A 26,457-nucleotide genomic window follows, 5' to 3' on the forward strand; every position below is an offset into this window, starting at 1 on the left:
TGCTTTTTTAAAAAATCATCTAGTTTTTTTATTTTTTTAAGTTTCGTTCGACAAAACAAATGCCAATATTGTAGAATTAATAGAAGTTTTTAAAGGAGTTTTAAAGGGATTATTTTTGTTACGTGATTAGAAAAACGAAGATAGTTTACTGCCTGATCCTAGATGCTTATGATATTTGTTTTATTTACTGCAGAAATCACATAAAACAACAATGCTTATGTCATCAGAATTTATGCTATTCTTTGTGTAGGAACACGTTTTATTGTGAGGCACCAATAATATTGTTAAAACTCTATTTATTTCATTTTTAATCAATGACACATCCTACATCTTGTGTTTGTTTCCATGGCAACAATGCTTGTAAAATAGTTTCAGCAGTTGGTGACTCTTTAAGTCATAGAAATGCACATTATTTTATATAATTCAGGAATAAATTGTTTCAAATTTGAATAATAATAATAATAGTAATAATAATATTTTTAACATTACATTAACATTTTATTTATCATCTTACAGAGCATTTACATATGTACACATATTTAGATATATTTACATATTATACATATTTTTTTACACTGAATTTCATACAAATTTTTCCGTTTTTTGTATTCTAAAATGTGTTAATAATTGTTACCTTGGTTGGTAATTTGTAGTTTGCAACTGGATAAGGTTACAATTTTTAACAGCATTTATAGTATAACAGTAAGTTATATATATTTTACAAGTTTTGCTTTTTAATGTCTTCAACCGCTGTAACTACAGCACTTCAATGTAATAAATAATTCTTTTCCCCCCTTTCTGTTGATCTCGGTTGAGATGCAATGTCTCAGCTTGCATCCTCGAAGCTTTTTAATGAGCTTATCTGAGGATGACACCGGTTAGATTTGTGTATTTTGTTTATTGATTTCATTGCTGTGTTGGAAGTAGGCTGATGTTTGGAAGGTCAAATGAATGATCTGAAAGGTCTGATCAGAGTGAAATTGTCGATATATTCTGTTGTTATTGAATCTGTTTTGATGATTCACATTCATTTTTATCGTGGTGCTCTTTTTGAACAAATTAGGAGACTTTTTTAATATAATAATAATAATAATAATAATATTTTTTATTGTTCTTTCAAATATTTACATATGTACAATGATCATCTATTCAGTATATTATTTTACAAGGTTCAGCACTTTGTGCTACATATATTGAGATTTAAATAGTAATGATGATAACAGTTTTTTTTTTATATAACAATCATAATAATAATTTACAATTATATTGTTCAGAGTTACATAAGTTGTATAATATTACATGTTGTAGTTTACTATTTTTTTTTCAAGTTTGAAAAGGTGTGATTATACAACAGTATTTACACATATGCAATCTGAATATTATGTGTCCTTATTTTCACAAACATACGGTGTAAACTCATGATTTACTTTTAAAATATATATATATTTTGTTTTTTACATTGCATACATTTGTTACAGTTATTATATACACTACATACATTTGTTACAATTATTATATACATTACATACATTTGTTTACATATGATACATTACTTACATTTGTTTACGTGTGATATTTACATTACGTACATTGGTTTACATATAATACATACATTGGTTTTCTTGTGATACGTACATTACATGCATTTCGTTACATATGATACATCTTGGATGAGAACTAATTTTTTTTTTCCTTTCATTCTCGAAGCTTAAATGTAAGCTTATCTGAGGATGACACCAGTTGGTTATTATGTATTATTATTTTTTTTTTGCTGTATTAGGATGCTACGGAGTCTATGATTGAGAAATTCGCGCGCGCGCACTCACACGCACACGCACGCACGCACTCCCCCCCACACACAATAAATTGGAATGTACTGATGTGTCTCTCAGTTCATATCTGCATCGAGGTAAATTCCAAGGTATCGTATTGTTTCAACCTGAGTGATTGTAGTGGTTTTGAATTTAATTTGAAATTTGAAATTTGAATCTAAACGACGTATAGAACTTTAGATCAAGACTACTGCTTATCAATTATGAAATCCAACGATACTCGGAAGGTCATGGGCCTTTGAGGACCTTTTGAAGCATACTGATGATGATAGTAAGAAAATATTAAAGACATTTCCGAGTTTGTTAACATGTTAGTTGAAGAAAAAAATCGAATGCCAACCTGTATCGTAAGTTATATTGGTAATAGAAGATCAGAACACTGAGTATGATATTTGTCAGAGAATTATAATAACAGATTTGAAGGACAATAGAGGATGTGGAAATATTCACTCCTGGAATTATCTCCGATCAAAAAAGAAAATTGTCGCTATCTTTGGAACATATCCGAAGAACTCCTTACAAACTTCTTGTTATACAAATTTCTTCTTGCTGAAGATTCTCTTAAAAGAATGAAACTTAAAATAATCTTTCCAGTTAAGAAAAGCGGATTAAAACCAAACTTAGCTTAAATGAGCAGTTATCTCTAAGGTCAATTTTTCTAAGAATATCAAGCATCATCAGAGAAATCCGGCTTGTTTCAGTTCATCTCCACAATCCAAGAACTTTTGGTCATCCATTTTATTCTGAGTTGGATGAAATCTTGAACTTGAAACTCGTTTATAATAATCCTTCATGAAATTTTGAATCTGTGGACCGAGAAAAAAAAAGACCGAAATACCGGCGAAGAATAATATTTAGGTGTAAATGTTCAAATCGACTTCAAACTATATTATTTTACTTTAATTAGAATTTCTGATGGCACTTTACGATTCCATTACCTTTGACGTTTTGTGTCAAAGGCGAATTCTCACAACCAACTCATTACGTTCTCTTATTTCACATACAACCAAGTTAATAACCTAGCGAGTAATGATAAGTCTGCATACAAATGAGTTCATTTCGACTTGGAAACGAATTCTCGTCTGTAGAGTTATCTGAGTAATTACTTAAATCTCTTAAGCTACACTGTTGCTTTAATGTCAGTTAATTAACTACCGCTAACATTTCTTTTGCAAAAGATCGTTTTGCGTTTTAGATTGAGCATTTTAAACAGACAAAAGGATGAAGATTAGATTGGCCGAGTTTAGATTTTTCACTACCTTCGTGATTAATGGCAAAATTTTACAATAAATTATAAAAAATTTTTATTTATCTGATCGTCAAAGCTTGCTGACTTCACTATGTCACACTTCCATACCGAAATTTTGCTACTGCTACAGATATCATGGCTTCAACATCACGAATGCATTCCTTAGGATATATTGATGACGTGTATATATAATCTTCCTCGTGTCCTTCGCGAGAATTTAATAAAACTTTTCATAGGCCCCTTGTTTTCCCATCTGTGCTGTGCTGTCCCGGAAACAGAATAAACACATTAAAACTGGCGAAAAAAAATTTTTTTTTTAAATGTCATCTTCGTTTACCTTGTTATTAATATTTTAATAAAGTTTCTTCCTTCTGCTTTAAGTTCAGATTATAACTATGGTGATTATTTACACTACGCTATAGTCTTCTGTTCTAGGACTACTCACAATTAGATGAAAGACAGAAAAAGGGAAAGAATCAATCCTTCTAAGCAGCGAACAGGGAGAATGAAGTTAGTTCACCGCTTACGCAATGCAAGCAGAAACATCACATTCTTCACGATCCATCAGATATGAGTAAAAGAGGAAAAGGCAGTCGGAGTACTCACTTGAGAGAAACACCAGTAAAGTGCAACTGGGCGTGAGAGGAAGCTGGATTTTCAGCGAACACATCTGTGGTTGGAAGCCTTCGCTTATTGGTTTAGCAGCCGTAGAGATGCACAAGGAAATAAAAGGGTTGAAGTTGTTTGCTGTGATTACCGTGAAGTAATGTACTTCAACAAATCGTTGTCGCCATTTCCGTTTCAAGATTTTTTTCCCCTTTGTTCTATTCCTTTCCTATACTTAGATAAACGTCTTATATTTCTTTTTTTCGGACTTCACGTTTCCTCTTGGTGGCACCATTAGATCCGCGGGTGGGCCGACTGTCGTCGCCATGCGGATAAAGATCTCTTAATGACAATCCGATACATTAAACAGTCGGATCCAAAATGGCAACTCACAAAACATTCTTGGAGACCTTACATTGTTGAATGACTTTGTTTCATCAGCGTGTTCACATTCCGCCTGGTAGAGTCACGTGTTAAGATGATTGTTTCCCAATGATGAGAATGTAATGTAGGATAAATCTCGTTCTCAAAGATATTCTTCCTTTTTAAATATTTTCTTCAAATTATATCCTTTCAAAATTCGATTTAAGTATCCTAAAAAAACAGTCTTTTATTAGATAAAAGAGAGAAAGAAAGATAATGGGGATAAAAATAATTAGTCTCGTAATTTAAAATATTGTTATTCAAATATGATTAGTTATCACTGTACTGTTTTGTTGGATATTATTAGATGTAAAAGTCCAGTATTATCTACCGCAAAAACGTAAACATTTCTATTCTTTCTGCTAATTGTAATTGGTGATTTTTCGTTTTCAGTGTAACTATTATTAAAATACATTACATTATGAGCAGATGACTGAACTCTTTGAAATCTTAGTTGAAATCCTTATCGACCAGCGTCCACTACAGACATGATCCTACCATGTACCGTGTCTTAACAATGAACTCAATCCCATCATGTATCCGGTCTTCCAAGCCAACAGCAGCTGCATCTGATAACACACACTATTAAATTTGCATGCTCTCTACTATCCGGACCTTTCGTTCACGGAGTGCTAAACTTGCCATTATTTCAATTACTGAAACTCAGGTAATAACAACGTTCAATCAGATATGCCAACGCATCAGAGTCTAACTCCTAACTTGATCAACCTATCAAAAGGAGACCGCCTCGCATTCAAGAAACTATCTCTACGTTGTCAATCTAATTAGCTTGTTGCAAGGCATTCTAAACCAAAGAGACATTAAATCTCTACGTTATCATTTCAGATATGGAGAATATCCCATCGAGAAATGCAAGTGTGCACATGGAGTTAAAACCGGTGTCTGATTATTCGACTTCAGAAGCACTTTAGCAGCTTCGTAGAAATACTTCTGCTTTCTATTAAGGCAATAATATTGATGACAATTGTCTACATTATTATTATTGTCATAGGAGAACATTAGTTCGTAAAGTTGTTCAATGAGTTAAATGGATGAATCACGAATCTAGTTAGATACATTTTTACCGTTATTAATATGAAACTACTGATTAAACACTCCCCAAAGCCAATATTAAAATTATTTTTACTTAAAAAGTTTCTTAATGAGACTATTAGTCATGATCAGTAGCTATGACGTATAATCTCGGACCAGGAGGTTTGTCATTCAGGTTCATGTAAAATGCAATATGTCCAAGGGAACTGTAAATTGATTGCAAGTTTATTAATATAGGTAGGGTGAGGGTTACATAGTTCACCCACCGCTTGTAGATCTCTCCTTGGCATTTTGCCAAGAATAGTCGATTCATGCTGAAGGGGAGAAAGAAATGAAGGATGTACGAATTGGTCGCCAACATGGGAAATCACGTGCTTTCTTGTCTGTCGCTATACTAGTAGTAGCTTGATTTTTGTTGTGGCTTTCTTGCATTATTTTTTATTATTAATTTGTATGATGGATCCAGTACAGTCAACAAGTTCTGTTGTTAAACGTTTCAGTAGCTCTTCTCTTGCAAAAGAATATTGAATAATGTGCTGACATTCTGCGAAAAAGAATCGTCAGAAGGCGTCTTCTTGTTCCCCTTTCTCAAGTCATAAAACGTGCAAGTGCAATTGCGGGCGTATCGGGGTCGACTGTTAAAAGAATTCGTAGGGAATCAAAAGGGAAGGAAAGCCAAAATTTAAATCTCCTAAAATAAAGCGCCAGAGAAAGAAAACCATCGAAACCGTAGCTTTCAATGATTTTGATGTAGACGTTATAAGAAGAACTATTCACGAATTTTACGTGGTCCAGAAAAGAGTGCCAACTGTTCCGAAATTGATTCCTGTGCTTAAAGAAAAAAATTAATTTCTTTAGAAAAGAGAAACTTTAAGGAAAATACTTCATGAAATCGGATTTTGTTTTAAAAAGTCCCAGAATAAAAGGATATTCTGGAGCGAACTGACATTGTTTTATCGATTGTGTATCTAGATGAAACTTGGATTCATAGTAATTTAACTTATGGAAAATGTTGGCAGTGTAAAGAAGAATGTGGAGTGCTACAAACCAGAAATGCCTCGCGGTGCATAATAATTTTGTGTACGGATGGAGAAATGGGTTTTTTACCGAATTTTACCAAATTTTACCAAACTTACTATACAAAGCCAATTACCATAGGCAAATGAATTCTACGATCTTCGAAAAGTGGGCAGAAGAAAAACTGATTCCAGACCTTCCTAAAAATGCTGTTGTTATAATTGATAACGCTTCATATCACTCTATTCGATCAAACAAAGTTCAAAATTGTCTAATAAAAAGCAAGTTCTTATGGATTGGCTCGCTGCAAATAACATTTCTCATTCCCCAGACATGCGAAAAATTGAATAGCTTAATTTGGTCAAAAGAAACTCGCCCATAACTAAACTATTTAAACTCGACACGATGCTCAAAGAGCATGGATTTCTAGCTTTGAGGCTACCACCATATCATTGCGATATTAATGCTATTGAGTATGTTTAGGCAGAAGTGAAAAGTTTCATTCGCCATCGCAACTTAACTGGGGATATTGACATGTCGAAACTTTTTAAGCTTTCAGAACAGGCGATTGAAAGTATTACAGTTCAAAACTGGGGAAAATATTGCTCTCACATCACCTCACTGGAAAATATGTATTGGGACAGAGACTGAATTATCGAAGAATTATGCGAACCTTTGGTGATCAGTTTAAGTGAAAATAATGGCGATTCGGACACCGATTCAGATGACTCTGAAGATTAAAAGGATTTGACAATGGTATTTTTTTCCAACAGTTTTTTTTTTTTTTTTGCATGGGTTTGTTAAAAGAGTCACAACAAGTCAAAAATAATCAATCGGTTTAGGACATTAAAGTGTCTCAGTTCTCTCAACTGTAAGTTTAGAACATCTAAGTTCATTTGATAAAATTTCTGTTTTTCTGTATAATTATTTTTATTTTATAGAAAACTTTCTTAAAAATAAACTTAGTTGAATTTTTGTTTTATGCTATACCTTTTTTAATTTTGTTAATACTCTACGTACATTTTCCCAACTGTTATACAAGCAAAATAGTTACACTTTAAAAACAGCAATGTTCGTAAAAGAAAAGCAAAATTTTCCCACCTGTAATAATAAACAAACTCATCCCAGAAGACAGATTGATTACCCTATTATCGGAATGGATTCTCCTTTTTCTGACATGCGCAGAAGTGGCGAGGGACCTCTAATCGGTGGGCGAACTATACCATATTTTCTCGTCCTCCACTTGGTATTTTGATATTTTCTTGTTGATATTTTCTTGTCTGCACTGCTGATATTTGAATTTCACTGACTTCAAAAGGTCAGGTTAGCTTTTCAGGACCGCAGGTTTCATGGTACGTATTAATGGATCTTGATAATAACGATTGTGGCACTGGAATTTTTCATATCTTGAGCAGGGGCGGCTCGTGCATAGGCACTACTGAGCTGCAACACCCCCAATTTTTCTCGATACATAAATATATTTATTAATTTAATTATATTTGCTTGTAATATTTAATTTTATCATCAACAATCCTATACAATTCTCTTATTTTGTATAAAAAATAATAAAAATCCATCTTGCAGCACTTAAGAGGGCGAAGGACGCTAGTAGCGCTGTGTTTACAGCAGTGTCATATTGCTACCCACGCAAGCATATGCATGTCATAGTGAGATGCGAGCTATTAGCGTAATGCGGCACTGTCCATCGCGCAGTTCCGCTGTTGTTTATATGCAATTTGCGCCAGTAGTAGAGTGTTGGTAGTGCTTATCGTGTTTACTCCGTCTCTTTAAATATTTGAACATTACAGTTAAAGGATTTAATTGTAATGTCCAAAAATTGTAAATTCATTCCTTTAATTACAATGAAAGGAATGGATTTTATTTTTAAGTAATTTTGAATTATACTAAACTGTATAATTTTATCGATAATAAACAATATTTTTTCATGTTTAATTTTTTTTTTTTACCATAATTTTGATATTTTATCCAAACACGTATACACTGTACTTACAGTGTGTATTATGTATATTTTGAAAGTTGCAGCCCCCCCCCCCCCCACACGATTTCAAGCCACGAGCCGCCACTGATCTTGAGAATATTACAAAGTTTGAAAACGGTTACCGGGGCCATTGCTTTTCATTTTCCAATTGTTTTCATTTATTTTAAGAATTTTTCAACAAATTATTTTCATCCATCGATGTGTTCACTTTTACCGCAGCTTTACCTCAAAAAAAAAAAAAAAAAAATGCCGTAACTTAATGTTGGCCAAGTAGTTAGTGTATCCACTCTCCAGCCAAGAGGCGGCGGGTTCGAACCCGCCAGATGCATGGATATTTGTGATTACCATACGTACTGATGTAACCTGGCGCAGTATGATCTTTGATGTCTTTGCGCTATAAAAATCAAAAATAACTAACTGTAACTTACCGTTCTCTTGAACATACATACCTCATTGCACGTGACGTTTTACAGCAAACCGGATTCCACAATACAAGCATTTTGCTTTATCTTGTCTACCAGTCTCGTTCTTGCTGAAGTGAAAATATTCTTAATACTATTTGTATTACAATTTATGCTTGTTTTTTGACTTTTGATTCTTACTTAGAACAATTTATTTTATTTTATTATTTCTTATTTAATAAAAATCAGCAGTTTTTATTTTCACGTTTAGTTCAGAAGCTGCTAAATTAAATTTAATTCACGTTCACTTCAAGATGATCATATGGGAATATGTTAACAGCTTAGTCGCGTGCAATGCACATATTCTTGCTAGAGTGGTGCAGATTTGACATAATTGGGTTTCAGAAACAGTCAAACGAAGAGAGAGAGACCTCTTCATAATGGGATCATAAGGTCTGATTTGGAAAATGTTTGAAGTATTTGGATACTGCTCGAAGAACTAAGAAGTCCATTGGAGAAATGTACGTCAAGTACGTGGCTGGTTACAATCTACGTGTGTTGATATTCTGGACATTCAAATACTAAAACGTCTTTAAAAGAAGTGTTGTCGGCGATGAAACCGTAGTAATCTCTCAACTGCAGAGATCCAGGTCATGTCATCCTCTCATGGACTTTGTTTCTAGTTGAAAGCATCGAAAATCCACGATCGGAACTTTTTACGTTTGTCGGGCATACTTCCTGCGCCTCGTTAGTTCGTGAAGGCAGTAATGGAGCTCTCAAGGGAATAAATTTCCTGTCCATGTCTGCCAACTTCCTTTTCGGATGAGAATAACAAACCGAATTCCTTTGTGTGTACGTACGCGACTGAGCATTAGAGAAATCATTCTTTCGGCGTAGGTTTGAGAACTGAAATATTGCAAAACTTTTTCATAGGCATCATATAAGGCTTAAAGAACTTAAAGCCATCAAGGTACTCTTGATACGTTATTAAAAATTGTTCAACAAAACTTATTTTATTCACTGTCAAAATCGGAACATTTTACATGGGAGATTACTCATTCTTTCTCCATCAGGGAGAAAAGCTTCATCACATGTTTGAAGATAAAAACGAGAGAGTGTTCGGTCCTGTCAAACCTTTTGTTGATGGAGTTGTCACGAAAATGCATCCGTTTTATAACGAAAGAGTGTTATCAATAAATCTAGTTGTACATCGAAACGGGAAAATATTATTTTTCTACCTTTTTTTTTTTATTTGGAGATTGGGAATAGCACGTATGCTAAAAAGGAATAAATTTTAAACTATCCGAACTCCGACTATGGTTGCAGCGTGTACAGATTCTCATAACAATCTTTCTAGGTTTTTTTGTTTTTTGCATTTTAAATCAGCCGTGTTTAATTATTATAAAACAATTTATTTATTATTAGATTCCGAATTGTATTTATTTATTTAATTTTTTTTAATTACATTTATTTATTAAATGAAGAACTGCGAAAATCGGTAAACGCTCTTAAGTGTCAAATCGAGCATTTAATTCAAAAAAAGAAAGAACTGCAAATAGAAGGCATACCAGAAGAACAGACAGAAATTTTAAGCTCCATAGTGGAATTCGTTGACAGAACCATCGGCATCCCAGTGACAACTAAGGACATCGCATAGGACCGCTATCAGGGAGTCAAGAATTCACCAAGGGAGGCCATACATCACCCATGCCAGTTGTCATACCTTCTCTTAACCCATTCACTAATATTACTTCCTATCTTATCTCCTCCCCATTCTCTTTCTCCCTTATGATCACTAGTGTCTGCAGTCCATAAAATCCCAATCGCTCCTCGTAATCTAAATTCCATAATCCCGATGTAATCTTTGTAACTCTTCTGTGCACCTTTTCCACAGCTTCTTTATTCTTTTAGAACCCACGAGACCAATTCCTCGCGTAGTAGTCCATGTGCGGTCGCATTAAGGCCTTGTAAAGAGGCAAATGACTTCCATATCAATGTTCGTTTCAGCATTGCAATTGTCCCCCGAGTTGTATTTGCATTTGTTGTGTCACCCTTGAACCTGAACTTTCTGTTCATCAGATCTCCAAAGTTTGTAGCCTCGTCAGTTACTCCAAGCATAATATCATCAATATACTATAATATGCCTTTGGATATCTCATTACGTCAAAGTGCCTAACTTTATACTTACTAAATTGAATTGATCATCATTATTGTTTGCCCACGCTTCCAGCCTATTCAAATTATTCTGCAAGTGTTGAATATCAATGGCGTCTCCCTGATTGACCCCTCTGTCTTTGCATCATAAACATACAATTGAAGATCTCTTGTCAGGCCCTTCCCAATATCATTAATTAGACAACAATGGCACAAGGATCGATCCTTGGGACACACCGTTGGTCGTTTAAATCTGACATATTCGCACTTCCCATATACCACCTTCTGATTCGTGAGACCTCAATCTTAACCTATCAAAAGCCTATGAGATGCCTTTGCAAGTCCAACAGTATCACAGTGCATCAATTTCCTTTATCCAACTCATCCGTAATATTAGCATAAAAGATGAGCAAATTGCTCAGGCATGACTTTCCTTTAGTAAACCATGCTATGCCTTGCAAAGTGTAGCTCCTTTGCCTTCTGAATCCCATTTCTGAACTCGAGGTTCTTACCAACGGTTTTAAAATCTTCACAATCAAATCACATCTTCAGAAGCAGATGTTATTGCATCTGCTTCTGAACCCAAGTTTCAGAGGGGAAAAACTCTGTGAGATCGACTAACTCACTTCTTATGAAAAGTCTTGGATAAAGGCGCATGTAAACTACGTTTGGTTTCTCTGCTTTATATAATGTTTTCTGAGATAAGTAGTGGGAAATAGCTAAAGAGGTTTAGCAGATTTTGTCTTAAACTTAAAAAAAAATCTTCGAGATCCTTGGAAATATTGCGAACCAAATTCGGAGAAATACTTTTATAACTCTCTTTGCACCTTTTCCACGGCTTCTTTATTCCTTTAGAACCCATGAGACCAAATTCTCGCGCAAAATGTAACTTTCTCTAGGTTCAGAAGTTGACGAATGTCATTTAAATAAATATTCGTAGCGTTTAGGTAATCTTCTGTATTCAACTGATAATAGTATCAAAAAAGTGCTCATCTTATTCAACGAAAGATTAGAACCGGTAACATTACATGCTACTCGTGATGCAGCCTTTTCTACTGAACACACTAGCAAATGTGCGTCACGAAAAATTGACCTGTACACATCCTGTTTCTGTTTTCTCGGCAACTTTTTTTTTTTTTTTGGAAGTGAACATGGTTGTTGTTTCCTGTCCAGTGATTATACTTCTCAGGCTTGCTGCTCAGTTAATTTGATCTTTTGAGCAAGATGAAGTGAAACCGCTGCTCAGAGATGTGAGCTACAATTTCATGAAGATTTCAGAGATCAATATTCACTCGAACCAATGCTGAACCCAATCCGAACAAATGACTATCGACGGTGTTTCTAACAATAGCAGAAACGCTGGATTTGTCATATCACTTCGTAACAGGATCATTTTGACTAGAACAAAGGCGATCTGCTTCGTTAAACCTCACTTCATTTCTCAGCAAATCCTAAGAAACGTTTGGAGCATATCATGTTTAACTGGACCAAATACAACTTAAATTAATTTCGTCATTTAAAATATTGATTTCCATCTGTTTTGTCAAAACTATTTCATATTAGGTTTCCATTCCGATACAGCATATCGTGCTTATGCTGTCCTAATGCTACATATCAAGTCTCCCTGGCTACTAATGTCGTTCATTATTATTGAAGTTCTGCGGCTAATATCTTAATGTCACCCAACTATTTTGGAGTTAACAATTTCGGCAAGTATGCAAACTCATTTACAGAGCAACCTAATTCCATCAGGATAATTAAGAACCATCAATATACGTTAATGAAGCGCTATTTGCGACAACACCTCAGGAGCTTCTTAACCACAAGGAAATGCTGAAGGCGTGATATTGTCACCCAGTTTGTTTCATTTGTTTCCAGTTGGAAGCATCGGTAAACGCGGTGCGCAGTTCCGGTTAATGCTTTCATACTTGCTGCGTCTTGTTAGCTCGCCGAGCCGAGGTGGTAATGGAGCTCTCGAGGGAGTAAATTTCCCCTTCTGTAGTTCGCAAGTTTCTATCCATCTGGGACTAGTGAACTCAATTCAGTTGTACATTTAGTGTCGAGTGCTGAAAATTAAAGAACTTTATATTCTTCTTACAGGCGGTTCCTCTAATTTCTTGAGTGCTTTACCTTTCTTATTCCTTTCAAATACGAATATTTTTATTTATATTTATAGACATGCAAACAAAAATATATATTTAGACATAGGACTAACCACCTTATTATAAATTTATGATTATTATGAATATTGATCTGCATAGGTTGCGAGTCTTACGAAATTGTAAGTGCCATGGTTTATTATTATTAGTGAGCCGTGGAGTTTTCCTCGTATCATTCTGCTGGTACACTCATTAGCAGTGTTGTAGGTGTACGATAAATACCTACAACACTGCTTTTACATCGTGCCTTTACATTCCCTGGAAATAGGTGGCTCTGTTTTAATTACAGATTTTTGGATGTCGTTAAGGGCAACCGATTTACACCTCTATTGTTGCTAGCGTGGAGTGCGTATTCATGGCTGTTAAATAAAAATTATTTAACAGCCATGAATATTCCAATATTCCTCATCCTAACAAGTATAGACTATATTTGTAATTTGTGTGTTTGTTTTTTACGGTCAACTTTACGTATTTTCTGAATTTAAAACCCAACTTTTCATAACTCGGTATGTAAATATGCACAGACATGCCAACATCCATTTACCTGATATCAGAACTGTGCTTGAAACTGGAGTACTGGTTTTACATTTCTTCTTAATGCTTCCTCTAAACTTCAACTTATTTTCTTTAGCTTACGTTAGGTGAGAGCACAGAAATTTTCTTAAACTTTCTTACGAAGAGGATAGTTTAGAAACTTGAGCTGTCAGTTTCTTTTTCTCTTTGTATCTCCCTATGGGAATAACTTGATTACAGATGCGCTCTGGCTCCTGGAAAAAAGATAAAGGGTTATCAGCAAACTTCGTTCCAACTAAAAGTTCAAACATAAATTGGGTGTTACTTACTCCACGCCTCTTCCTCTTCATATACTTCATTTTTCTTCAAACTTTGAAATATGAAGCGCACTTTCGTAGTGGAGTTCAGGTAAACGTCTCAAAAATTTCTTTAGACGGTATGCGATGCTGTTTCTTGTGACTTTATTGAGTGTATTGTATATCGATACTTGTATTTAACTTGAAAAATAATATACATATGAAAATAAAACAACAATAAACTTGAGTTTATTGTTGTTATATTGCTGATGAAAAATGGCGTTTTTGTATACTATTCAAGTGCAAATACACTTCGATAATTCTGCAGTACATAAGCCGATATGATAAGTGGGTCAAAGACTGGAAATATAGCTACGAATCCTATTGGATTAGCTGGAATACAAACGTGTTTTGCTGCCCTTTCAAGCGTGTATTATCATCAACTTCAATATCGCAATGAAAATCAGACAACATCCAGATATTTCACTTACAATACGTTGCAAAATGCTCTTATTCTGGTCTAGATCCTTCTCTGATTCAAAGATTTTAGTTTCCCATCGGTGGTTGAGGTTTATTTCCATTTATATCTGCTTCTACATGGGCTCCAGCAATTAGGTTCTTTTAAATAATAAAATGGATGGTTCGATCTCTGCTTACTGACCACTTTAAAGGCATTTATTATTTATGCAATTTCGTAATGTTTTAACGCGTGTTATTCACTTGAATATCTTCGTGAGCTGAGTATGATAAATGCATGGTGGCTCATCGAGATTCACAGATGGGTACAAATCCTTAGTACTGTTGGCTGCAAAGCGGAAACTCTAACCACTCGAACACTGATCAAAATATCCAGAAGACAGACTACAGCGAACTCTTGGGAATGGCCTGCAATTGCTGCCTCTTATAAACTGTATATAGAAGAAATCTTAAAATCGTTGTCCTTTCAAGGTGCTTTCAGGCCTAAAAAAGAGAAAGAAGAAGATATCGTTGGCCAAATCTCGTATGATGGATGAAGAAACTTCAGGAATGCTGGATTTTGCAAATGCATCGCCCTGGTGAAATCACCAATCTGTACGATGCATTCCTTCCATTCCTTATCATGGACTTCTTATTTCGTTGGCAAAGAAATAAGAATAGAATAAATTGAACTTTTATTTTTCCATTTTTAAAGTTCTTAAATTCTGTAGAACAGTGTAAGTCTCCTCAGTAGACTCCCATAAGAGAGCTCATGTCACTTGCATCTGCATTTGTTAAGTTTAAATAACTTTTCACGAATATGGAATTAAGCAGGCACACTCTGTAGAATAAACAGACTTCATTAAGAGTTCCCAGCTTTCCGTAATGAGAATTGCATACCATTTACCATCTGACTTATAATTCTGTGTTAAAATAACGACGGAAATATCTTAGTGATCAAATAGCGCTAATAAACTTCATCTTCAAGGCTCTTAAATAGATAAATAAGGAAATGTGGCAAATTGCCAATTCAACCTCTAACGTTAATTACAGCATATCTAGCACTAACAACGACGTCTTTGTGATGTAACAAAGGTGAAGTCACTCCGAAATAGAAAGAGTAAATGTCATCCGCTTTTCAAGGAATAAAACAAAAGATCGTCAAAGAAATAACAGTAATGAACGAGGTATTCCGTGAAATCAATTACAAATCCCCACTTCTGGGTATTTTCTTCTTTTGAATTTCTAAGAACTAAATGATGATGATTGCATTTATGTGATTCGCAATGAAATCATAAAACGTTTGTTTTTAGTCTTATATCTTATTTAACTTTATTCAAAATGACGTCTTAGCATCTTTAGATGCGACAGCATTGTACGAGGGTGGTCTGAAATGTTCTCGGCCTCGACCATAGTTTATCGACTATCGGCAGGATTTTTTTTTCTAAGTTGGTACATCCTTCATAAGCATCGATGTGAAATTGCAAGTCATTCTATCAAGTAGTTTGTTTTATTTAGCTGTCTGAAGCAAAAGTGTTGTCTGTATCCCTTGAAATGGATAAAATTGAGTATCGTGCGGTTATAAAATTCTTCGTAAAAGAAGGTTTAACACTAAAAGAAATTCATTCGAATTTCATAAAACTTTATGGGCACTCTTCTCCTTCGTTTTCGACAATTAAGAAATGGGCTGCAAAGTTTAAACGTGGCCTTAACAGCCTTGAAGATGATCCACGTGAAGGATGTCCAAAAGATGTAACAACACCAGAAATCAATGATCAAATGCAAGATATGGTATTGGATGACCGGCGAATCAAAGTACGTGAAATTCCTGAGACCACAGGTATCCCTCGATTAACGCGGTTAATTAATCCCTCGATGTTACCGCGTATATCCAAATCGCGTTAATCAAATGTAATAATCAATGGTAAAAATTACAATTCATCCATGATCGATTACTGTATTAATAATTCGCTTTATATGATCCTCTTTTAGGAAAGATAAAAAATGAATGCAAAGTATATGTTTAATAAATACTTGTACCTACATTATATACTGCAAGTTTTTTTATCAAAAGAAGTTATCAAGAGTCGTTTGAACTGTATTAGTTTTTTTCTTATTGGCATAAATTCTACGATAACCAGCAAACTGACTCTTCAGACCTCGGCGAACAAACAATAAAACATTAAATATAGAAACTACAAGAGTTTCGTGCCGAATATATAGAAACTAAAAGTTTCGGAGGATGCAAGCATAAGCAAATCTTTCATGACAGGGGCAACTCGTAGTAAAGATGGAGTTAGCTCCAGATCACTTTCCTTAGTATTTTCCATAAATGTAAAGCACATCTCCTAGAATACATGTATGATAAATAAGTCTTTGGCTCTCTATTTCAGTAATACATGATGGTTTATTTATTTTCAGTTACAATCTAGAAATTATTGAACAAAGAATAAAAAACAACAACTAAACCATACTATACTAACAACGCAGGTCGCGGTATATCTCTCAGATACAATTTACTGTCAAATATCACAAACCTTTGCATAACATGTATTAATCCAAACTGACAGCAAAAAAACATGCGGAATATCACTCGTAACATATGATTGCACAGCTACTCATGACCTCAAGTTATACAATGAATTCTGTAAGAATATTTATATTAAACATTTTGCATGTATCTGTCAGATCAGGGTTAAAGGCGTGTTAATCAAAACTCTTGCCGCGTATATCAAGGGATTCCCGCAATTAATTCCTCCGCGTTAATCAAATCCCGCGTTAAGCAAGGGATACCTGTATAGACATTTCAAAAGAACGTGTAGGATGTAGGATATATTTTGCATGAAGAATTGCAAATCAAAAAGCTTTGCGCAAGATGGGTGCCGCGCTTGCTCATAGCAGATCAAAAGTGCGCGCACATGAAAATCTCTAAACAGTAATTGGAGCGTTTTAACAAGAATAAAACTTTTTTTTTGCGTCCATTTATTACTACGGATGAGACTTGGATTAACCATTACACACCGGAATCCAAAAGCAGTCAAAACAGTGGACAGAAGCCGGTTGTTCAGCCCCAAAGAAGACAAATTCGGTTCCATCAGCAGGAAAGGTCATGGCATCGGTGTTTTGGGATGCTAAAGGCATTTTCTCCATTAATTATCTTGGGTAAAAGGGTAAAACAATAACCGGGGAATATTATTCTGATCTTTTAACCAGACTAGATGAAAAAATTCATGAGAAAGGACCCGGTTTGCAGAAGAAAAAAAAATCATCTTTCATCAGGACAATGCACCTGCCCACAAAGGTGTATTGCAATGGGAAAATTAAGGGATCTGCACTATGAATTGTTGGAACATCCACCCTATTCCCCAGATTTGGCTCCCTCTGACTTCTATCTTTTCCCAAAACTAAAACTCTTCCTCGCTGGTCAGCGTTTTTCTTCGAATCAAGAGGTGACTGTAGATGAAGAGGGGTATTTTGCAGATCTTACAGAGAACCACTACAGAGACGGGGTAATGGCACTGGAGCATCGCTGGAATAAATGTATTAGTCTTAAGGGATTATATGTTGAAAAAAAATTGAAATTATAAATTCTTTTTTTCATTGTTAGGCCGAGAACCTTTTCGACTCCTGGTAAATCTATGTTGATATATCCAAGACACCGGACATAGTCCACAATACTTCTGGATGATTCTTCATATAGTTCACGCATTAAATTAACCACTAATGATATTTTAACAGTTATCGAATTAATAATTTTCTGAACTTTTTAGAATTCAGTAATGATATCTACATAATCTTCGGATTCGCGATGGACCAGTACATCAGTGGCCAATTAGCCGAGCTGTGTCTGGCACATCTGAAATTAAGTATATTACCCCCCCCCCCCCTTCCCCACAACACGACTTTTAATATTTTAATGGCTGGTATGTGGACGTAATCTTGTGTATTGGTGACCCAATATGTTCATCTCCACTACAAACCTCACTTAATAATTTAGTAACAGATTTAATTTTACCATAGAATGAAAACAAAACAAGTCCATACATTTCAAATTAGACTAGACTGCAAATTACTTTTCATTACAAACGAGAAATTAGCCACCCTCTTAAAACCGATCAAAATTCATATTAATAAGAATATTCGAATATCATAACGTTCCATAGAGGTCTCCTTGTCACCGACTGATGTCATTCATACATGTTTGACCAATATGGTCGCGCATGTAAGAACACTTTGGTGACTGCAATTGGGCCATTTCTGAGCACCTAAATAATAGTAACAGAAACAAAAAATAAAACGATAGCAGCGAAAATAATAATAAAAAAATTTTAGCTTAAAAAAATCGAAATTGCAATTCACGCATTAGAGAAAAATTATATCACTGAGATTGAAAAGTTATCATCCGAGATCTTCAAAAAACAAAATTAAATTGAAAATTTTATCAACCATAGTAATAAGGACTTGTAACAATTCTATAAACATCCATCGCTCTTGTGTGCTCTCAGAAAATTGGCAGCCCCGCAATAAAATTATGCCAGGTTCCAGCCAATAACTGACTTCGTTATTATTGGCTTTTATCCCCCAGTGAAGTTTATCCATTAGGCACTTAATCATTCAGAATTTAATATTTCACATTTTATCGTTTAGGTATTAATTCAGACTTAACTTATTCTTATATATATTGGAAATTCTATTTCTGTTCGTAATTTTAAAATATGACCAGCTTTTCATTTGCATGCTTCTTTAGCTCGTGATGACAGTAGAAGAACGAAGAAAGGTTGGCTTTCTATCTTCAGTATATTATCGAGGTATGCTTTGCTAAATTGGCTATTTCTGTTTTCTAATGTTGTATTGTAAGGCGCATTCTATTTTTACGTTTTAATCACTAAACTTTAGGGTCTAAAACCAACAAGATTGCAAAGGGACGCTTCTAAACATAATAAGCTTGCTAATTTAAGGGAAAAAAAAAGAGGATTTCGTAAATAAACTTTTAGAAGCAAAATACAAGTCATTTTTAATTGCTGTTTTTTATAGTGCTAATTTGTTTTTTAAATTATTGTTGAATATTTTAAATCGTATTTAAACTATTAAACCAGTTTTTATTTTATCTGAATATATTATGTTTTGTTATGAATGTTATGGCAGCAGCACTGAATATCTTTATCTGCTTATAAATGTTTGTTATCGCTTTTATTATTATTATTATTATTATTATTATTATTATTATTATTATTATTATTATTATTATTATTATTATTATTATTATTATTATTATTATATTGATTTATAAATAACAACATAGTGTACGTTCTTCTTTGTTATCAACAGACATCGAAAAGTTTGTTTTGACTGACTTCTCGATTTCTTTTGTTGTATGTTCACTTCTATGTCAGGGGTTCAACATAATGAGTACTGCTTCACTTATCTTGGAAGAACAAGATAAGTAGCAGCAGAGTAGATGCTTTCTGGATAACTGACAGCGAAATAAAAAACAGAATGTAAGAAGCTTAGACTGGAATGTGATCCGACTCGCAGTAGTGCAGACAACCCAATGTGTTGTTATTGAAGCACCTTACAATCATGTCAGGATTCTTGCAAGGAGAACTGCACGTTTCTTAAAATAAAGTTCCTGCAGATAACAGAAAAGTGTTCATAGGAATAAAAATATAAAAACATCACTACGAGCCAAATTCTACTGATTGATTACATCATTATGAGTAATAGTTAAAATAAGGAATTGACACAGCAAGATATACTTCATGCGATTGCTATGTGTATTTAAATCATCATTAATACGTTGTTACTTTATTATTATCATTATTATTATATTATATAAGAGATTATTATTATTATATAAGAGAGGGCGCTGTGTAGGCATTCGAACGGTTGCATGGTTGTATCGCTGGTCCCGTTTTTTATAGTTTTAATGTGGTTCTAACCTGTTTTTAATTTAAAAGTGTCATAAAGTAACTCTACTTGTCACGCTGATGACAGTGACATATAATTCATCGAAATCAGCCAAGTGGAATCCAAAATCTGAGTGTGCTAAAAATTGAAGCGTACAACCGCGGTAGCTAACGAGTATAGAACAAAGGACATCGTCATCTTTACATTTTTTCCAAAGGAAGAAAGGTGAGTCATGAAGTGCAACAAGCGCCTGAAGGAATTATCGTCCGACGGATGTCATATAACCTGCAGGAAATGCGATAGGAATCTTCACTTTACATGTTCCGGACTTTCAGAAACAACATGGCAACGCAAATCCAATGCCAAACGAAAAGAATGGAAGTGCATAAACTGTAGAGAGAATAAAGAAACGCCGCCGCCCACGGCGCAACTGATTATGCGGGAGGCAGAATAGGATGATGAATGGAACAGACAACAAAATACCGGTGAGTCATATAATTTGAGTTCCGTAAATTTATTACTAGAAAAAGGTTTAGAAAATATAAAAGCCAGCTTGGTAGATCTTGTCCAAGAACTATTTGATAAACAGAATAAAGAAATAACAAAAAAAATTAGCGAATATGAAGAGTTTGTTAAATTTAATAATTCAAAAGTCGAAGAAGTCTTACAAACGGTAAAAGACATTAAAACCAGCATTAACGCATTAACTGACAGGCAGCACAAATTGATAAAAGACACATCGGAACTCCGTCAAGAATTTAATTCCCTGAAACAACAATACGAAGTTTTAAACCAACAACAACATAAAGAAGACCTTGTCATAAACGGTCTTCCAGAAACTGAATCCACAGAAAATCTCAGAGACGTAGTTTTAAAGTTAGGCCATGCAATTGACAACCCCCTAGAGCATAATGATATTCAGACCATAAATCGGTTTCCCAGGAAGAACAAAAAACAAGGCTCGCCACGACCCGCACCAGTCATTGTTCGTCTGACAAGCAAGGCTACAAGAGACAATCTCATAAAAGCCAGCAGACTGAAAAAATCAGTAGTCAAGGATTTAAATGCATCGCAAGACAATACGCCAATCTTTCTATCTGAGTATTTAACACCTTTCAATCAGAATCTTATGAACCAAGCAAGAAAACAGAAAAAATATCAATTTTTATGGATCAAAGACGTCAAAATATTCTTGAGAAAGTCACAGACTTCAAAGTCTATACAAATAAAAAGTTCCGAAGATATAGATAGGTTGCATTATTGAAACAAAAGACTCCAGCTTAGTTCAATAAGAAGATCTCAACACAACAAAAATGAATGTGAACCATCAGATAGATGTAATTACACCAGAATACATCAGTAATTGTACTTTCAAATCGCTTGATGCATGGAAACAACACACAGTACATTCGAGAGGTCTCACAATCTTGCATATTAACATCAGAAGCAACCGAAAACATTGGTTATTTTAACAGGCTTATCTGAGGCATTACACTGATATTATTGATATATTGTTTCTTACAGAAGTATCCATAACTAATGACGAAGCGACTGCTTTCCAAATTCCAGGCTTCCAACAACATAGATCATGCCGCCAAACAAAAAGAGGGGGTGGAATATTAATAATTATCAAACAAAAATTAATAGCAAAAGAAACGGCCAATCAGTTTGAGCATGCTGAAACCCTTTGCCTCGAAATCACTAATACCACTAACACACAGCATCCCATAATACTAAATGCTATTTACAGGCCACCAAACCTAAACATGATAAAATTCTTGCAAGAACTCAATTGCTGGCTTTCAAGCCAAGAAATATGCTCAACCGAATACCTAATGATAATTGGCGACATAAACATAAATATTGAAAACGAAAACCAGAACAACACTGTACAATACCCAGACACGCTATCTATGTATAATCTAATACCAACAATAACATCATATACTAGAGAAGAAATATTCGGAAATACTATCAGTGCCTCCTGTCTAGATCATATAAACGTCCCAGCACCACCAAACAGTTACACTGCATCTAAAGTGCAAAGTAGCAGACCATTGCAATGTCCATATCCAATGTCCATGTGCAATGTCCAATATCAATGCAATGTCCCACAGAAGAAAAGCGACAGAAAACAATAATAGTCAACCACGAAATAAGAAAAACAGACTGGACATCTGGCATCAGATTCAGCAGATATCTTATACAACAACATTAAACTCACACTGGAGGAAATATACAAGAAAGCTACAAAGAAAATCAGAATTCGTTCAAAAACAACACAAAATCCTTGGATAACACAAAACGTTATCCATAAAGCGACAGAAAGGACGCTTTATGGAAAGAATTAAAGCGATATACAAATAACACAACTTTAAAAACTGAATATAAGATAATAAGGAATCGTCTTACAACACAAATCAGAAATGCAAAAAGAAGCTACTACAGAGACAAACTAACCTCTGCACAAAACAACATGAAACAAACCTGGCATCTGATCAATGAGATGCTAGATTTTGTTCCCAACACCACAGCCTCCGAAACCATAAAACACAGCTTCATGAAAGACGCAAAACCTATCCAATAACTAGCAAATTACTTTAACCAATACTTTGCAGACTCCATCCAAGAACTACACAGAAATATTCCAACAATCACAAAACTATGGTTCCCAACCATAAAAGAAGCAGAACCTCTCTCTGCAATACATCAAATCAAACCAAACAAAGGCCCAGGAATTGATGGTATCAGACCTAAAGATATAAAGCAACATGCAACTAGTTTAAGTCCTATCCTACTAAAATTAATAAGCAAAATATTTAAAACAGGACAAATATCAAGTATGCTGAAGACCGTCATAATCACACCCATATACAAACATGGAAAAAGAAATTTAATCAGCAATTACAGACTCATAGCAACATTACCAATTATCAATCAAATTATGAAGCGAATCATACCGAAGAAACTCACAGCATACACTGAGATCTTTCATATTATCCCCAAAACACAATATGGTTTTCAGAAAAATAAGGGAACAACATCTCTCTTGGAAGACTTTACAGACGTAATTAATACCGCCTTAGACAAAAACAAAATTGCCATGGTAGTCTTTGTTGATCTAACTAAAGCATTCGATACACTTGCACATCAAACCTTGTTAGAAAAGGTGAGGCATGTTGGAATAGACGGGCCTCTTCACAGGTGGTTTACAAACTACCTTCAAAATAGAATGCATATCACACGCGGGTCAAACCGAAGCAGAGAGCTACCAGTAACCTGTGGAGTACCACAGGGAGCTGTACTCTTCCCAACTCTATTCAACATTTACACGCACGATATTAATCAGCTACCACTCAAAGGTAAGATATTTCAATACGCAGACGATACAGCAATAATATCCATCCATAATAACGCAAGCATAGCCCAAACAAATATGCAACATGACATAAATCTGATCACAGACTGGCTCACGAAAAACTCCATACACCTAAACTCAGAAAAGACAAAATTAATGATATTCAGAAATCCACTGACTCGACCAGTTGATAACAAATATATAACCATCCAACATCCACTTTCCAACATACAAAACACACAGAACAGCAAAACCACTATAATCACTCATGTTGAAACAATACGATACCTTGGAATTTACTTCGATGCAGATATGAAGTGGAATAGACACATAAACCATCTACACTACAAACTCCAAACAATAAGTGGCAAACTCTACGGTTTAAAAGACATAGTTCCCATACGACTAAAAACGCTAATATACATGACACTATGCCAAAATATACTAAGATACGCTATAACAATATGATTTCTTTGCACCCTACAAATTAAATACATTAATGTCGCTACAATACAAAATGACAAAACTGATTTTCTCTTTGGGAACAAAGAGAAAATCACGACCTTATAAACATTGCAATGTCAGCACACAAAATACTGACAGCAAAACATTTATGTCACTATGCAGCTTTGCTAAAACATTATTTCGATGCCAACTACAGGACAGTCAGAAATACATACCGTATAACAAGACCTCAGACTACTAGTTATATCACATATAAACACAATAATCACTTCGGAAATGCCACGCGAAACTTCTACATCCCAGACATGATAAACAAATTACCTTTTGAATACAGAAACCTTACAAACTACAATAGCCTGAAAAGTTATTTGTGTGTGTGTGTGTGTGTGTGTGTGTGTGTGTGTGTGTGTGTGTGTGTGTGCGTGCGTGTGTGTGTGCGTGCGTGTGTGCGTGCGTGCGTGCGTGCGTGCGTGCGTGTGTGTGCGTGCGTGCGTGCGTGCGTGTGTGTGAGTGCGCGCGCGCGAATTTCTCAATCATATATTTCTTAGCTTTCCAACACAGCAAAAAATAAATAAATAATAACCAACTGGTGTCATCCTCAGATAAGCTTACATATAAGCTTCGAGGATGAAAGCAGAGAAATTAGTTCTCATTCAAGATATATCATATGTAACTTGGTTACATGTGCATGTAATGTACGTATCACATGTAAACCAAAGTATTTAATGTGTTGTATTGTATGTATCATATGTAAACAAATGTAAGTAATATATCACATGTAATCAAATGTATGTAATGTATGTAATAACTGTAACAAAAGTATGCAATATAGAGTAATTATATCCATTGATATTGTATATATAGTGTGAAATTGCAAAGAAACATCTGTAATAATCATCATTATGAATATTATAATAATATATGTTGTAAACAGTTATTGTTATTATTATTATTTTAAAAAAAACTTGAAGTACGAGAAAGTATTTGTTATGCATAATTGTCTTCATATAATGCATGTAATTTATCTGAGAAATAATAATAAAAAAAATTAAAAAAAAAAAGAGAGACCTCCGGGGAGTCAGGGACTCATCCAGGGAGGTCGCATACTACACACAGCAGCTATCCCACATTACTGATTCATTCACACTGCTTTCACTCACAACATCCGATGGCAATCCATTTCAATCACGCACCACTCTGAGAGAAAAATCTAGCCTTACCCCCTTCTTCACAACATTCCTTCTCAACTTCCATAGGTGCCTTCCTGTCCTTTCCCCACCCTCCATAAATTGAAAAATTCCATCAATTGAAATCCTGTATGACCCTTTTAGAAGTTTGCGAGTCTCAATCATATCACCCCTCTTTCGTCTGTTTGCTAGCGTTTGTAGTACAAAAATCCTCAATCTCCCTTCATAATCTCTATTCCACAATCCCGAAATCATCTTTAAAACACTCAGAACTCTCCTTTGCTCTCTCCAGTGTTTCAGCATCCCAACGGAAACTACGACACCATACCTGCACACAATAGTCCAAGTGAGATCTTATCAAGCCTTGTAAAGAGGCAAAATAACTTCATTATCTTTACATATCAAAGTTTGTTTCAGCATTACAATTATCTTTTGAGTTGTATTTGCTACATGGACCCTGAATTTCAACTTGCTGTTTACTAACACTCCAAGATCCCTAGCCTGATCAGTTTCTTCTAGCATTATCCCTGCAATATAATACGACATTGGATATATAATCACGCTAAAGTGCATGCATTTGCATTTATTGACATTGAACTGATATCCATTTTCCCATGCCCACAATTCCAGCCTATTTAAATCATTCTGCAAGTATTGTACTGCATATCAGCTGCATTCCTGATTACCCTACATGTCTTTACATCATCAGGAAATAGTTGCCTATCAAATCCTTCCCAATATCGTTAATGTACAGATTGAATAACAGTGGACCAAGGACTGATCTTTGTGGTACATCACTAATTACCTTAAATCTTGAAGACTCACCCCCCCCCCCGCCTATACCACATTATGATATCTATCAGTCGGCTATCCTCTTATTCGCACTAATATTCTATAATCCAAACTCATATTATACAATTTATGCAACAGTCTACCATGCTGTATTCTGTCAAAAGCGTTAGCAAAATCTAAAAGTATCATGGTGTATCCGCCCCCCCCCTTGTCTAGTTCAATGGTAACATTATTATAAAATATGAGCAAGTTGCTAAAACATGACCTTCTCTTTGTAAACCATGTTGTTCATTGTTGCAAAGTAGAGATTCACTGTCAACCCATTTCCGAATGCGAGCCCTAACCGATTTTTTCAAAATCTTCACCACCACTCCTGAGATACTAATTGGTCGAGAGTTGGATACATCGGTCTTTGCACCACTCTTGTGCAAAGGAATTAACACACATTCTTTCCATTCTTGCAGAATCTTCCCTGTTCTGAGACTCAAATTATATAGTCTGATCAAAGGAATAGTTAGTTCAGCTGAGCCCTCTTTTAGCATCCGTGCTGATATCCCATCAGTCCCTATTGCTGAACAGTTGTTCAGTTT

Source organism: Typopeltis vanoorti, chromosome 10 (assembly GCF_054136105.1).
Source record: "Typopeltis vanoorti isolate ZY-2024b chromosome 10, IOZ_Tvanoo_1.0, whole genome shotgun sequence".
NCBI lineage: Eukaryota > Metazoa > Arthropoda > Arachnida > Uropygi > Thelyphonidae > Typopeltis > Typopeltis vanoorti.